The sequence below is a fragment of the Macaca fascicularis genome, chromosome 3 (assembly GCF_037993035.2).
Source record: "Macaca fascicularis isolate 582-1 chromosome 3, T2T-MFA8v1.1".
In the NCBI taxonomy this organism is placed as follows: Eukaryota; Metazoa; Chordata; class Mammalia; order Primates; family Cercopithecidae; genus Macaca; species Macaca fascicularis.
The window spans coordinates 78971273-78985312 of NC_088377.1; positions in this window are offsets into that span (position 1 = coordinate 78971273).

Here is a 14040-nt window from a genome sequence, read left to right on the forward strand (position 1 = left end):
AAGACCTCATGAGTACTAAAATCAGTTACCTGCCAGGTCAGGGAAACAAGTCCCTATAGGAGCAATTTTTGAGGTTTTATCTAAGACCTCATGAGTACTAAAATCAGTTACCTGCCAGGTCAGGTTATATGGCCGGTGGGGGTTATTACTGCCAGCGACGCAGGGAAGGAGGGCTAGTAACAAGCAAGGGGCTAGATACGAGAGAGTCTTATCTTGAGCTGGTCCTCGGAGCATTGGAGTCTCCATGTCTCAGGTGGTGTTGGTCCGGGCGTCCCTGGAGCAGCCTTGGCGTGGGATGCGTGGATCCAAGTGGAGATTCCGTCAACCTTTATGGCTGTGGGCGTGGTCAGGAGAACAATGTAGGGTCCTTTCCACCGAGGCTCCAGTCCTTGAGTGCGATGCCGTCTAACGTAGACAGAGTCTCCCACCTGGAAGGGGTGACTGGTTTGTGGATGTCCTGGTTGGTACAGTTCTGCCAAGGGGGCCCAGATTTGGGCCTGTACTGCTTGGAGTCCTTTTAGCCGGGCCTGTAGGTCAGTCTTAGGATCGGAGGGGGAGAAGGAGTTAAGCAAGGTTGACAAAGGGGGAGGTCCTCCGTAGAGGATTTCATATGGAGTGAGCCCAAAACGGTTAGGCGTATTTCGGGCCCTTAACAGAGCTAAGGATAGGAGGCGTCTCCAATCTTTTAAACCAGTCTCTAAGGTCAATTTAGTAAGGGTCTCTTTTATTGTTCTATTCATTCTTTCTACCTGTCCTGAGCTCTGGGGTCTATAGGCACAATGTAATTTCCAATTAATCCCCAATATCCTGGCGAGCCCCTGACTTACCTGAGAAACGAAGGCCGGCCCGTTATCTGACCCAATTACCTTGGGAAGTCCGAATCTAGGAAAGATTTCTTCCAAAATTTTCTTGGCTACTATGTGTGCCGTTTCTTGCCGGGTGGGGTAGGCTTCTACCCATCCTGAAAAGGTATCTACAAACACCAGTAAGTACTTATATCCAGCATAGTGAGGCTTTACTTCAGTGAAGTCTATTTCCCAATAGACTCCTGGGCGGTTACCACGAGTTCGTTTCCCTTCTGGTACTCGGGTAGCCTCAGCGTGTACCTGCTGACAGACCTTACAGGCAGATGTCACTTGTTCTACAAGGGTACTTGCCTTTGGGATTAGAAAGTCAGTTTTCTCAATCAGTAATTTTAGCTTTCGACTACTCAAGTGTGTCCAGGCATGCATCTGCTGGATCATTGCCAGGGCCTCCTTTTGGGGAAGGACTATTTTTCCTCCTTTTTCCCAGTTTTTAGTGTCTTTGTTTTCTATAGCCCTTATGGCTTTTGCTTTTTCCTGGTCTTCTGGGGTATAAGTATGTTCAATAGTTATATGGCTGGTTTCGTCAGGTTCTGTGGCTAGGGTCAGTACTTCCGCCATGGCGGCTTGCCTGGCCGCTTGGTCAGCCTGTCTATTTCCTACTGCGACTGGATCCTGTCCTTTCTGATGCCCGGGGCAGTGAATTATAGCCACTTCTTGAGGAAGAAAAAGGGCTTTTAATAAGGCGATTATTTCAGCTTTGTTCTTGATTTCCTTTCCTTCTGAGGTTAGGAGACCTCTTCTTTTATAGATACTTCCATGAGTATGAGCCGTTGCAAAGGCATATCGGCTATCAGTATAAATGTTAGCTTTCTTTCCCTTGGACAGCTCTAGGGCCTTGGTTAGTGCTATTAACTCAGCCTTCTGTGCAGACGTGCCAGGAGGTAATGATTGTGCCTAAATGGTGTTGTGACCATCTACTACTGCCGCTCCCGCCCTCCGGGTACCTGAGTCAAGGTAACTGCTGCCGTCTGTGTACCAGGTGTGATCCGCGTCTGGGAGTTCTTGGTCTTTAAGGTCTTCTCGTGTTCCATGGGTCTCAGCCAGTACTTGCCGACAATCGTGTGGGCTTGGTTGGTCTTCTGGTACCGGCAGCAGCGTAGCAGGGTTTAGGGTGACCAGAGGGCCAAACTGGACGCGATCCGTGTCCAGTAGGAGGGCCTGGTAGTGGGTTAGGCGTGCGTTGGTTATCCACCGGTCCGGAGGCTGCCGCACTATGGCCTCTAGAGCATGTGGGGTAATAACAGTCAGTCGCTGCCCAAGGGTTAACTTAGCAGAGTCCTTGACCAGCATAGCGGTGGCTGCCATGATATGGAGACACGGGGGCCAGCCGGCCGCTACAGGGTCTAGCTTCTTAGACAGGTATGCTACCGGTCTTTTCCAAGGCCCTAATTTTTGGGTCAAGACCCCTTTGGCAATTCCTTGCCTCTCGTCCAGGAAGAGGGTAAAGGGCTTTGAGGTGTCCGGTAACCCAAGGGCCGGGGCAGACAAGAGTGCTTGTTTTAGTGCCTCAAAAGCCAATTGATGCTCTGTCTGCCAGGTGAAAGGGGTGCTCTCCTTGGTGAGTGCATAAAGGGGGGCGGCCAGTTCAGCAAAACCGGGTATCCACAAGCGACAGAACCTAGCAGTTCCTAAGAATTCACGTACCTCCCTGGGATTTCGTGGTGGTGGAAGGCGAGCCACTGTCTCTATGCGCCCAGGGGTGAGCCACCTTTTCCTTTCACTCAGGATATACCCCAGATATGTTACCTTGGTCTGACAGAGCTGTGCCTTCTTGGCGGATGCCCGGTATCCTTTTTCACCCAGTGCCTGGAGTAGATGCCTGGTACCTTGTATACAGGTTTCTTTTGTAGGAGCAGCCAAGAGGAGGTCATCCACATACTGGAGTAGGGTCACTTCTGGATTTTGGGTCCGGAAGTCGGTCAGGTCTCGATGAAGAGCCTCATCGAAGAGAGTGGGAGAGTTCTTGAATCCTTGGGGAAGCCGGGTCCAGGTCAATTGGCCTGAAATTCCTTTCTCAGGATCCTTCCACTCAAAGGCAAAGAGTTCTTGGCTTTGGGGGCCAAATGTAAACAGAAGAAAGCATCTTTTAAATCTAATACTGTATACCAGTCATAGCCTGGTTTTAAGGTGCTGAGTAAGTTGTAAGGATTAGGGACCGTGGGATGGATGTCCATGGTTCTTTTGTTGATTTCTCTCAAGTCTTGGACAGGCCTGTAATCCTGAGTACCAGGCTTTTTTACTGGCAAAAGAGGAGTGTTCCAGGGCGAGTGACAAGGTCGCAACACTCCGAGTTCTAGAAATTTGTTAATGTGCTGCCGAATTCCTATATGAGCCTCTTGGCTCATGGGATATTGCTTGATAGACACGGGCACCGCCGTGGGCTTTAGATCAATTATGATTGGGGCTTGATACTTAGCTAGCCCAAGTCCTCCCGTTTCCGCCCAAGCTTGGGGAAAATCTTGCAACCAAATATCAGGGAGGCTAGTGATGACCGGAGCGTCGAAAAGCCGATGCTCATCTTGCAGAGACACAGTTAAGATTTGGATGGGCTGACCGTCCCGATTTAATACCTGGGCCCCTGTCTCGGAGAAATGGATTTGGGCTCCGAGCTTGGTCAGAAGATCTCGCCCTAGGAGGGGGTAGGGGCATTCAGGTACCACCAAGAAGGAATGTGTCACCATTCTTTGTCCAAGATTAACTGTCCGGTGGTTAGTCCACTTGTGCAATTTTCCCCCTGTTGCCCCCTGGACCCAGGATGTGCGGGAAGACAAGGGCCCGTCTGCCTTTGTCAAAACTGAATGTTGGGCGCCTGTGTCCACCAAGAAGGTGGTAGGTTGCCCCCCTACAGAGAGAGTTAGCCGGGGCTCGGGGGGGCTCCAGAGCCTTGACACCCCTATTCGCTATCTTCACCTAGGGTGAGGACAGCGGCAGGTTTCTTTTGGTCTTTAGGACGCTTGGGGCAATCTTTGATCCAATGTCCCCATTCTTTGCAGTAGGCACACTGGTCTTTTTCCACTTTTGGCCGCCTTCGCTTCTCTCCCTCTCTCCCTGGTCCTTTCTCTTTTACAACAGGATTTTTGTTAAATGCTTATTTCTCACTCGGTCCTTATGATCCTCTTGCTCCATCTTTTCCTTCGCTAACCTGGCTTCCCTTTCCTCAGGGGTTTCTCTCTTATTATATACTTTTTCTGCCTCCCTAACTAATTCCTGTAATCCATAGGTTTGGATTCCATCTAGTCTTTGGAGTTTTCCTTTGATATCTAATGCAGCTTGATCTATGAATGCCATAGCTACGGTAGCCTTATGTTCTAGGGCCTCTGGATCGAATGGGGTATACATTCGGAACCCTTCCAGAAGCCTTTCCATGAAGGCTGCCGGGCTTTCATCCCTTTCCTGAGTTATGGTTCTTACCTTGGCCAAATTTGTGGGGCGCTTTCCTGCCCCTTTGAGACCCGCCAACAGAGCCTGGCGATAGATTCGGAGACTCTCCCTACCTGGTGCCGTTTCATAGTCCCAGTCTGGGCGGGTGAGGGGAAATCCCTCATCTATTTCATTGGGAAGTTAGGTTGGGAGGCCTCCTGGTCCTGGCACATTTTTCCGGGCCTCCAGGAGGACTCGCTGCCTTTCTTCAGTGGTTAGGAGGACCTGCAAGAGTTGCTGGCAATCATCCCGAGTGGGCTGGTGAGTGAAGAGAATGGATTCTATTAACGAGGTTAGGGCCTGGGGGTCTTGGGAAAAGGAAGGGTTATGGGTTTTCCAGTTGTAGAGGTCAGAGGCAGAGAAGGGCCAGTACTGGACTGTGTGATTGACAGTACGGAGGGGAAAAAGGGAGGTTTGCCAAGTAGAAGGGCCCTCTGGGTCCTCAGTCCGCCGCAAGCGGAGACGAGGAGGTGTCGGCGGCGGCGTCCGAGGGGTGAGTTTGGGCGGGGCTGGAGAAGGAGACGGGGTGGAGGGAGGGGCCGAGGGAGAAGTTGGAGAAAGGGTAGGGGCCGAGGTGGTAGAGGAAAGAGCTGGGGACAAGACAGGGGGCAAGGGTGAAGTGTAAGGTGGAGGTCCCAGAAGGGGGTTTTGAGGTGGAGGAGGCAGGGGGTCAAGAAGGAGGAGGTCCCTCTGGGGTTCGTCTGGGAGGACTGGCTTATGCGGGTCCGGATCCCGATTCTTTGGGGCTTCTAAGGCAAGGAGGGTAGATTGGGATGGGGAAGGGGGATGGAGGAAGGGTTTCTCCCAAGAGGGAGGATTTCGGACCAGATCCTCCCAAATAATTATGTAGGCCACCTGGTCCGGGTGTCCGAGTGGCCCAGGATCCATCACTTTTGCTTTAACCTGCAAGATAATTGAGAGGTTAAATGTTCCGTCCCGGGGCCACTCCCCATGGAGGGTTGGCCATTCGGACGAGCAGAATGTTTTCCATCGTCCCTTACGGACTTCTACAGAGAGATGGTGGGCTCGAGCCCGGACGTCAGGGAAGTGAGTCAAGGTTAGAGACAAAGGAGTCGTCAACGTCTGTCCCATTCCGTCCACGTATAACAAGGACAAAACGAAAGAAACAAAAACAAAGACCAGACAAGTAAGGAGAAGCCGCGCGGCCAGAGAGTGGCGCCACAGGATCACAAAATATTCAGACGGCAGGAGCGACCTGCCTACGGATTTAAGAAGGCTGACTGAGTCGTCAGCCTTCCCCCAGACTACCGCCAGGGCGTCCCCTGAGGGCATAAGTGGGAAGGTGCTGGACACGTCTGTCCCCCTTCCCCACTTAATTCAGAAGGAGTACTCCCCAGAGCTCAGAGTTAGCCGGCAAGACAGACAGAACAAAACGAAAGTACCTGGTGGGTCCGTTCAGTCAGCAGTCCGTGGCCCGGGCCAGATGGGTCTCCGCCGGATGGGTCGGGGGTCCTCGGACGACCCCACTTCCCGGCCAATGCACCAAATGTTGGAACCGAACTGTCGATTCCCTCCTGGGCAGGGGTCGCCGCGAAGGATCACCGACACGAGATTCACAGCAGAGAGTTATTTATTACTAGCGCGCTAGGGTCCCAAGCTCTAAGTTGGCCCTGGGACCCCGAGTGCTTGTTACAGGTTGTTTATATAGGCAAACACAAGTTCAAACACAGCTTAAGGCGCGAAATTCAAACAAAGCTTTAGGCGCGTGGTAATTGGGTCTAGCTATGGCCTGAGCAAGGTGTCTTGTTCTAATTGGTTAGAGCAGGACCTTATGAGGTTTTTTTTTCTTAGAGTTACTGATTCCGGGAACTTCGAGGCAGGGTGGGACCCCCGGAATTGGCAGGGTGGGACCCCATGAAGTTGTTTCCCGGAATTGGCAGGGTGGGACCCTATCAGGGTGGGACCCTATCGAGGCAGGGTGGGACCCTATCCAGAGCCACCTGGTGTTAATTTTTTATATGAGGCCTAGTTTCTAAGTTTTATGAGGCCTAGTTTCACTGAGGACTCAAACAACAGCAGAATAGAGGAATGATTTACATAGCACTTGGAAAATAGGTAACGTACAAAGAACCAGAGATACAATAGGGATTAATTTCTTGAAAAGTCTATGTATACACACTTAAACACTCATAGAAACATACGAGGAATCAGGAAAGAGTTCATTTGTTTCTTATTCAAACTAAAATAAGAGATTTTTCTAAAGGCTAAAAAACACCCAACTCATTATTTGGCTATTATGAGCTTGATATCAGAATTTAAAAAGGATAGTACAAGAGAACATAATTAGAAATCACTCTCATTAAGGAAAGTAAGCAATATTATATAAAAATACCTAGAAATTATTTTCCACAGGGTACTAAGAATGCATAAGGATCAAGTAGGACTTCTCTAAAAAACACAAAGATTTTGCAACCTCAAAAATCAATTTTTTTCTTTTCTTTTTTTTTATTTATTTATTTATTTATTTATTTATTTTTGAGACAGTGTCACTCCATTGCCCAGGCTGGAGTGCAGTAGCACGATCTCAGCTCACTGCAACCACCACCTCCTGGGTTCAAGAAATTCTCCTGCCTCAGCCTCCCAAGTAGCTGGGATTACAAGTGTGCGCTAATTTACAAATTAGCGCCGGCTAATTTTTGTATTTTTAGTAGAGATGGAGTTTCACCGTGTGGGCCAGGGTGGTCTTGAATTCCTGATCTTAAATGATCTGCCCATCTCAGTCTCCCAAAGTTCTGTGATTACAGGCATGAGCAACCACGCCTGGCCAGAAATCAATTTTAATAATTTAAAATAATTATTTTAATAATGAAAATAATAAATCCATTTTCATAGAGCAATGAAAAAATGACCATTTTGAAATAGTAAAATTGAATATTTATGATTAAAAATACACTTAGCAAGCTGGAATAAAAGGGATTTTCATACTCTGATAAACAATAGCTTACAGGAATCCAGAGCAAACATGATAACTAATGCAGAAACAAAACAAGAAACAAAAACATATTACCACCTCCTTTTAACATTGTACTGAAGATCCTAGCCAGTGCAACGAGAAAAATGTCTTTAAAAGTTAAGACAAAAAGAAATAAATAAAAGTCTCTGTTCAAACAATATATTGAAAATAGTATGGCATCTCCAATAGCGTCAGTAATGATTCTATTAAAACTTTTTTATTTAAAAAAAAATGCAAGGAGAGACATCAGCAAGATGGCTGGCTGGAGGTGTGTAATGTTCACCCCTACAACAAAAAAAAGACCGGAATAAGCAACAAAAATAAGCTACATTTCAACTACCTAAAGAAGACACTGGAATACAGCAAAGGATGACAGAAACCCTGTGAAGCATGGAAACTAGGGTGGCCCCATAAAGAGAGGAGTGATGTTTTCTGCCTCTGCAAAACCATATTCCCAGCCAGGATCAGCTCAGAGCCAGCAGAGACTTCTCATTGTGGGAGAAAGGTAAGCAAGGGATTCCCAGAAGCCCCCATTAGCACTACAGACTCCTGCAGTCCTTGCTACAGAGAGTTCACAATTCTCACAGGCCCTGAGTCTAGTTTACAGGTCTGCCTGGAGTCCACATGGCTGCATTGCTCTAAAGAAGGAACCCATGTGAACCAAGCTGCTTCAGAATTGCACTTCATGAACCAAACGGCTTCAAAACAGCACCATCTTGAGACGGAAGTCACTACAAGACTGCATTCTGCTCCCGGGTCCATATGGAGGCAGGATGGGCCCTGCTGTTACTCCACCATGCTCACACAACTGGCTGCTACATCACAAACCTGGCTACTCAAAGCCTAGACCCAGCAGACCAGCCATGCCACTAACACCCAAGCCCAAGTGGACCTTTGCAACCCAAAGAACAGGAAATTCTTCACAGCAGGGTGGCTGCCCGTGTGACCAGCAGAATCACCATATTGTGCATCTCCTTAGGGACTGAGGCCTCCTTAGTGACCTCACTCCCAATACTGTCAACCCTGCAACTGGCAGAATCACTGTGCTTTGTGCTTGCCCTGCAAGGCCTGAGGACCAGCTCACCCAGCAGCACCACAACGAGCCAAGCCTTGCCACTGGCTCCACAAATACTTGCAGCCTAAGCCACTGAGGCACTCAGAGAGACCGCTGACACTGATTATAGCTGAAGAAATTACATGAAGACTGCCGTAATGCACCTACCTAGAATCAAAGCCAAAATAGACTACCCAACCAACATTCTAGGACCCATCTACTGAAAAAAAGCCTTTCCTTACAAATCTACTTCGCAAAATTGGAAGAGTCAACTGTCCCACCAAGATATAAAGATATCAGTATAGGAACATGAGAAACATGACAAAGCAAAAAAGCATGACCCCTTCAAAGGAAAACAATAATTCTCCAGTAACAGACCCTCTCAGAAGAGGAAATCTGTGAAATGCCTGACAAGAAATGAAAAATAATGATCTTAAGAAAACTCAATGAAATATAATACATATAAAAAGCTCAACAAAATCAGAAAAGTAACTCGTGACTTTTAAGGAGAAATTCGACAAAGATAAATATTACAAAAACTAAACCAAACAAAAATATTGGGACTGAAGAATTCAATGAGCGGAATTAAAAACTATAATGAGTGTTTCAACAACAGACTAGATCAAGCAAAATGAATCATTTTTGAACCTGAAGTTGTTTGTTGTTTATTTTTTATCACAGAAGGAGTTTCCCTCTTGTCGCCCATGATGTTGTGCAATGGCGTGATTTTGGCTCACTGTAACCTCCACCTCCCGGGTTCAAGTGATTCTCCTGCCTTAGCCTCCAGAGTAGCTCGGATTACAGGTGCCCACCACCACACCCACTAATTTTTGTATTTTTAGTAGAGACAGGGTTTCACTATATTGGCCAGGATAGTCCTCCTGACCTGAGGTGATCTGCCCACCTTGATCTCCCAAAGTGCTGGGATTACAGGCTTGAGCCACCACACCCGGCTACGTCTTTTGAAATAACTTAATCAGACAAGAAATGAGAAAAAAAAGAATAAAGAAAGTCTATGGGACTGATGGGGCACCATAAAGTGAACAAATGTTTGCATTGTGGTACTATTAGAAAGAGAAGAAGCAAGAAAAAACCAATATATAACAAACACATAGTAAACATTATACTTATCAGAGAAAAACAGAAAGTTTTTTTCTAAGATCCGGAACAAGACAAGGATGCTCACTATTACCATTTCCACTCAACATAGTACTAGAAGTTCTAGCCAGATGGATCAGGCAAGAGAAAGAAATAGAAGGCCTCCAGATTGAAAAAGAGAAAGTCAAATTGTCTCTCTTTGCAGATGACATGATTATAGACATAGAAAACCCTAAGGACTACACACACACACAAACTGTTAGTACTAATAAACAAACTCTGTAAAGTTGCAGGATACAATATAAACATACAAAAATCAATAGTGTTTCTATATGCCAATAGCAAGCTGTTTGAAAAAGACATCAAGAAAGCAAGTCCAGTTACAATAGCTACAAATGATAAAATACTGAGGAATAAATTCAGCTGAGAAGGTAAAAGATCTTCACAATAAAAGCTATAAAACATTGATAAAATAAATTGAGGAGGACACAAATAAATGGAATGATATTTATGTCTGTGGACTGAAAGAATTAACATTGTTTAAATGTTCACATTACACAAAGCAATTGACAGATTGAATGCAATCCATATGAAAATATCAATGGCATTCTTCACAGAAATAGAAGAAGACAATCCTAAAATGTATTTGGAACGACAAACATTCCTGAAAGTCAAAGCAATCTTCAGCAAAAAGAACAAAGCTGGAAGCATCACTCTACCTGACCTCAAAATTTACTGCAAAGATGTAGTGAATAAAACAACATGGTATTAGCATAAAAGTAGACACATAGGCCAATTGTACATAATAAAAACCCATAAATAAATCCATGCACTTACACCCAATTGTTTTTTACAAAGGCACCAAGAACACATATTGAGGAAAAAAAATAGTCTCTTCAATAAAGAGTGGAGGAAAACCTATATATCCATATGCAAAAAAAAACTAGACACCTATCTCTTACCATATACAAAAATGAATTCAAAATGGATTAAAAATGTAAATGTAAGCCTCAAAATTATAAAATTACTAAAAGAAAACATAGGGGAGGCCGGGCATGGTGGTTCATGCCGGCAACTCCAGCACTTTGGGAGGCCAAGGCAGGTGGATCACCTGAGGTCAGGAGTTCAAGACCAGCCTGACCAACATGATGAAACCCACTCTCTACTAAAAATATGAAAATTAGCCAGGCTTGATGGCACATGCCTGTAATCCCAGCTACTTGGGAGGCTGAGGCAGGAGAATTGCTTGAACCCTGGAGGTGGAGGTTGCAGTGAGCTGAGATGGTACCACCGTACTCCAGCCTGGGTGACAGAGTGAGACTCCATCTCGAAAAAAAAAAAAGGAAAAGAAAAAGAAAACGTAGGGGAAATGCTTCCTAATATTGGTCTGTGCATGAATTATTTGGATAGGAACTCAAAAGCACAAGCAACAAAAGCAAATACAAATGGATTACATCAAACTAAAATGATTTTTTACAACAAAGGAAGTAACAAAGTGAAAAGACAACCTACAGCTTAGGAGGAAATATTTGCAAACTGTGCATCTGACAAGGAGTCAATATCCAGAATAATAAGTCATTCAAACAATGCAATAACAAAAAAGCAACAATCCAATTAAAAAATGGGCAAAGGATTGAGATAGATTTTTCTCAACATAAGACATACAAAAAGGAGGAGACAGAGCAAGAGGACCAAATAGAAGCCTCCACCAATCATCCTCACCACAAGAACACCAAATTTGACAACTATCTACACACACAAAAAGCACCTTCATACGAACTAAAAACCAGGTAAGCAATCACAGAACCTAGTTTTAACTTCATATCACCAAAAGAGGTACTGAAGAGGGTAGGAAACAGTCTTGCATTGCTGACACCACCCCTCCCTCATCCCCCAACAGCAGCTACATGGTGCATAGAGATCATCTGTGAAATTGGGGGAGGGAAGAGTGCAGCAATTGTATGACATTGCATTGGAATGGAGTGCTGCAAACATCAGGCAAAACACAGCCAACACCCATGGAGGAAGCACTTAGACCAGATTTAGCTAGAGGAGAATCACCCATACCAGTGGTTGGAAACTGAGTTTCAGCAAGCCTTTCCACTTTGGACTAATGAATGTACTTTGGGATCCTAAATAAACTTGAAAGGCAGTCTAAGCCGAAAGGACTGCAAATCCTAGGCAAGTTCTGGTGCTGTGCTGAACTTGCAACCAGTGGACCTGGGGAGCACATGACCTAGTGAAACACCAGCCAGGACGGCTAAGGGAGTGACTTCCCCCAACCCCAAGCAACACATCTCACAGCTCCTAAAGAGGCTCATTCCTTCTGATTGAGGGGAGGAAAGGAGAAAGGAAAGAATACTTTGTCTTGCAAAGTGAATACTATTTAAGCCATAGAAGGATAGGGTACCAGGCAGATTCATGGAGCCCCCATTCCAGGCTCTAGCTCCCAGATGACATTTCTAGACACACTCTGGGCTGGAAGGGAACCTGCTGCCTTGAAGGGAAGGACTTAGCACTAGTGAATTCATTACCTCCTGACTAAAGAGCCCTTGGGCCTTGAGTAATCCACAGCAGTGTCCGGGTAGTACATGCTATGGGCCTTGGGTGAGACTCTGAGACATGCTGACTTAGGTTGGGACCCAGCATATTCACAACTGTGATGACTATGAGGAGAGACCCCTTCTATTTGAAAAAAGGGAGAGGGAAAATAAAGGCGACTTTGTCTTGCAGCTTAGGTACCAGCTCAGTCACAGTGTAGAAGAGTACCAAGCAGGCTCTTAGGGTCCCTGATTCCAGGCCTTGGCTCTTGGACAGCATTTCTGGACCCTGGGCCATAAGGGAACCCACTTTCCTGAATAATAAAATCCAGGCCTGGCAGCATTCACAAGCTGACTGAAGAGACTTTAAGCCTTAAGTGAACAGCCGCGGTGGTCTGACAGTACCCTTCCTAGGCCTGTGGTGGTGGTGGCCATGGGGAGAGGCTCCTCTGCCTGTGTAAAGGGGAGGGAAGAGAGGGAAGGACTGTGTCTCATGGTTTGAGGACCAACTCAGCCTCTGCCAATCTAGATTCTAAGGTTTCTAAGGTAGATTTCTAAGGTTTTTGACTCTAGTACCTGGCTCCCAGGTGGCATCTCCTAACCCACCTGGGGCCTGGGGGAACTCACAACCCTAAATGGAAGGAAACAAACATGGCTGGCTTTACCACCTGCTTAAGATCTTGTAGAGCCCCAAGGTCTTAAGCAAACATAGGCGGTAGCCAGGTAGTGATTTTAACATACCTTGAGCAAGACCCAGTGCTGTGCTGGCTTAAACCTGACCCAGTGCAATTCCAGTGATGGTGGCCACAAGGGTTCTTGTCCGTCTTTCCCCAAGCTCCAGGTGGCTCAGCACAGAAGGAGAGACTTCATTTCTTTGGGAGAAAGTAAAGGAAAAGAACAGGCAGAGACCAGTAATCCAGAAAATTTTTCTGGATCTTATCCAAGATCACCAATGTAGTACCTCTATGAATCTGCAAGATTCACAGCCTGACTGAGTCTTGGGTGCCCCTTAATGCAGATGTGGCTTAGATCACAGCACCCAAGTCCTTTCAAACACCTGGAGAGCCTTCCAAACAAGGACAGGTGCAAATAAGCCTAGACTGTGAAGACTATAATAAATACATAATTCATCAATGCCCAGACACTGACAAATATCAATAAGCATCATTACCATCCAGGAAAGCATGACCTTGCCAAAAGAACTAAGTATGGCACTGGGAAACAATGTTGAAGAAAGAGAGATAGATATGTGATTGTCAGACAGAGAATTCAAAATAGCTATGTTGAGGAAACTCGAACAAGTTCAAGATAACACAGAGAAAGAGTTGTGAATTCTATCCGATAAATTTAACAAAGAGATTGGAATAATTAAAAAGAATCAAGCAGAAGTTCTAGAGTTAAAGAATGCAACTGGCATACTGAAAAATCTTTTGAAAGCAGAGTCTTTAAAAATCAGAGTCTTTTAAAAGCAGAAGTGATTAAGCAGAAGAAAGAATTAGTGAGTTTGAAGACAGGCTATTAGAAAATACACAGACAAGAGGAGACAAAAGAAAAAAAAGATAAAATGAAGGACACCTACAAGGTCTAGAAAATAGTTTCAAAAGGTCAAATCTAAAAGGTTTTGGCCTGTAAGAGGAGGTAGAGAAAGAGATAGGGGTGGAAAGTTTATTCAAAGGGATAGTAACAAAGAACTTTCCAAACCTAAAGAAAGATATCAATCCAAGTACAAGAAGGTTATAGAACACTAAGCAGATTTAAGCCAAAGAAGACTACCTCAGGCATTTAATAATCAAACTCCCAAAGGCCAAAGATGAAAAAGGATTCTAAAAGCAGCAAGAGAGAGGAAATAAATAACATTCAATGGAACTACAGTATGTTTAGAAGCAGACTTTTCAGTGGAAACCTTACAGACCAGAAGAGTGGCATAACATATTTAAAGTGCTGAAGCAAAAACCTTGTACCCTAGAATGGTATATCTGGTGAAAATATCCTTCAAACATGAAGGAGAAATGAAGACTTCTTAGGCAAACAAAAGCTGAAGAATTTCATCAACACTGAACCTGACCCACAAGAAATGTCAAAGGGAGT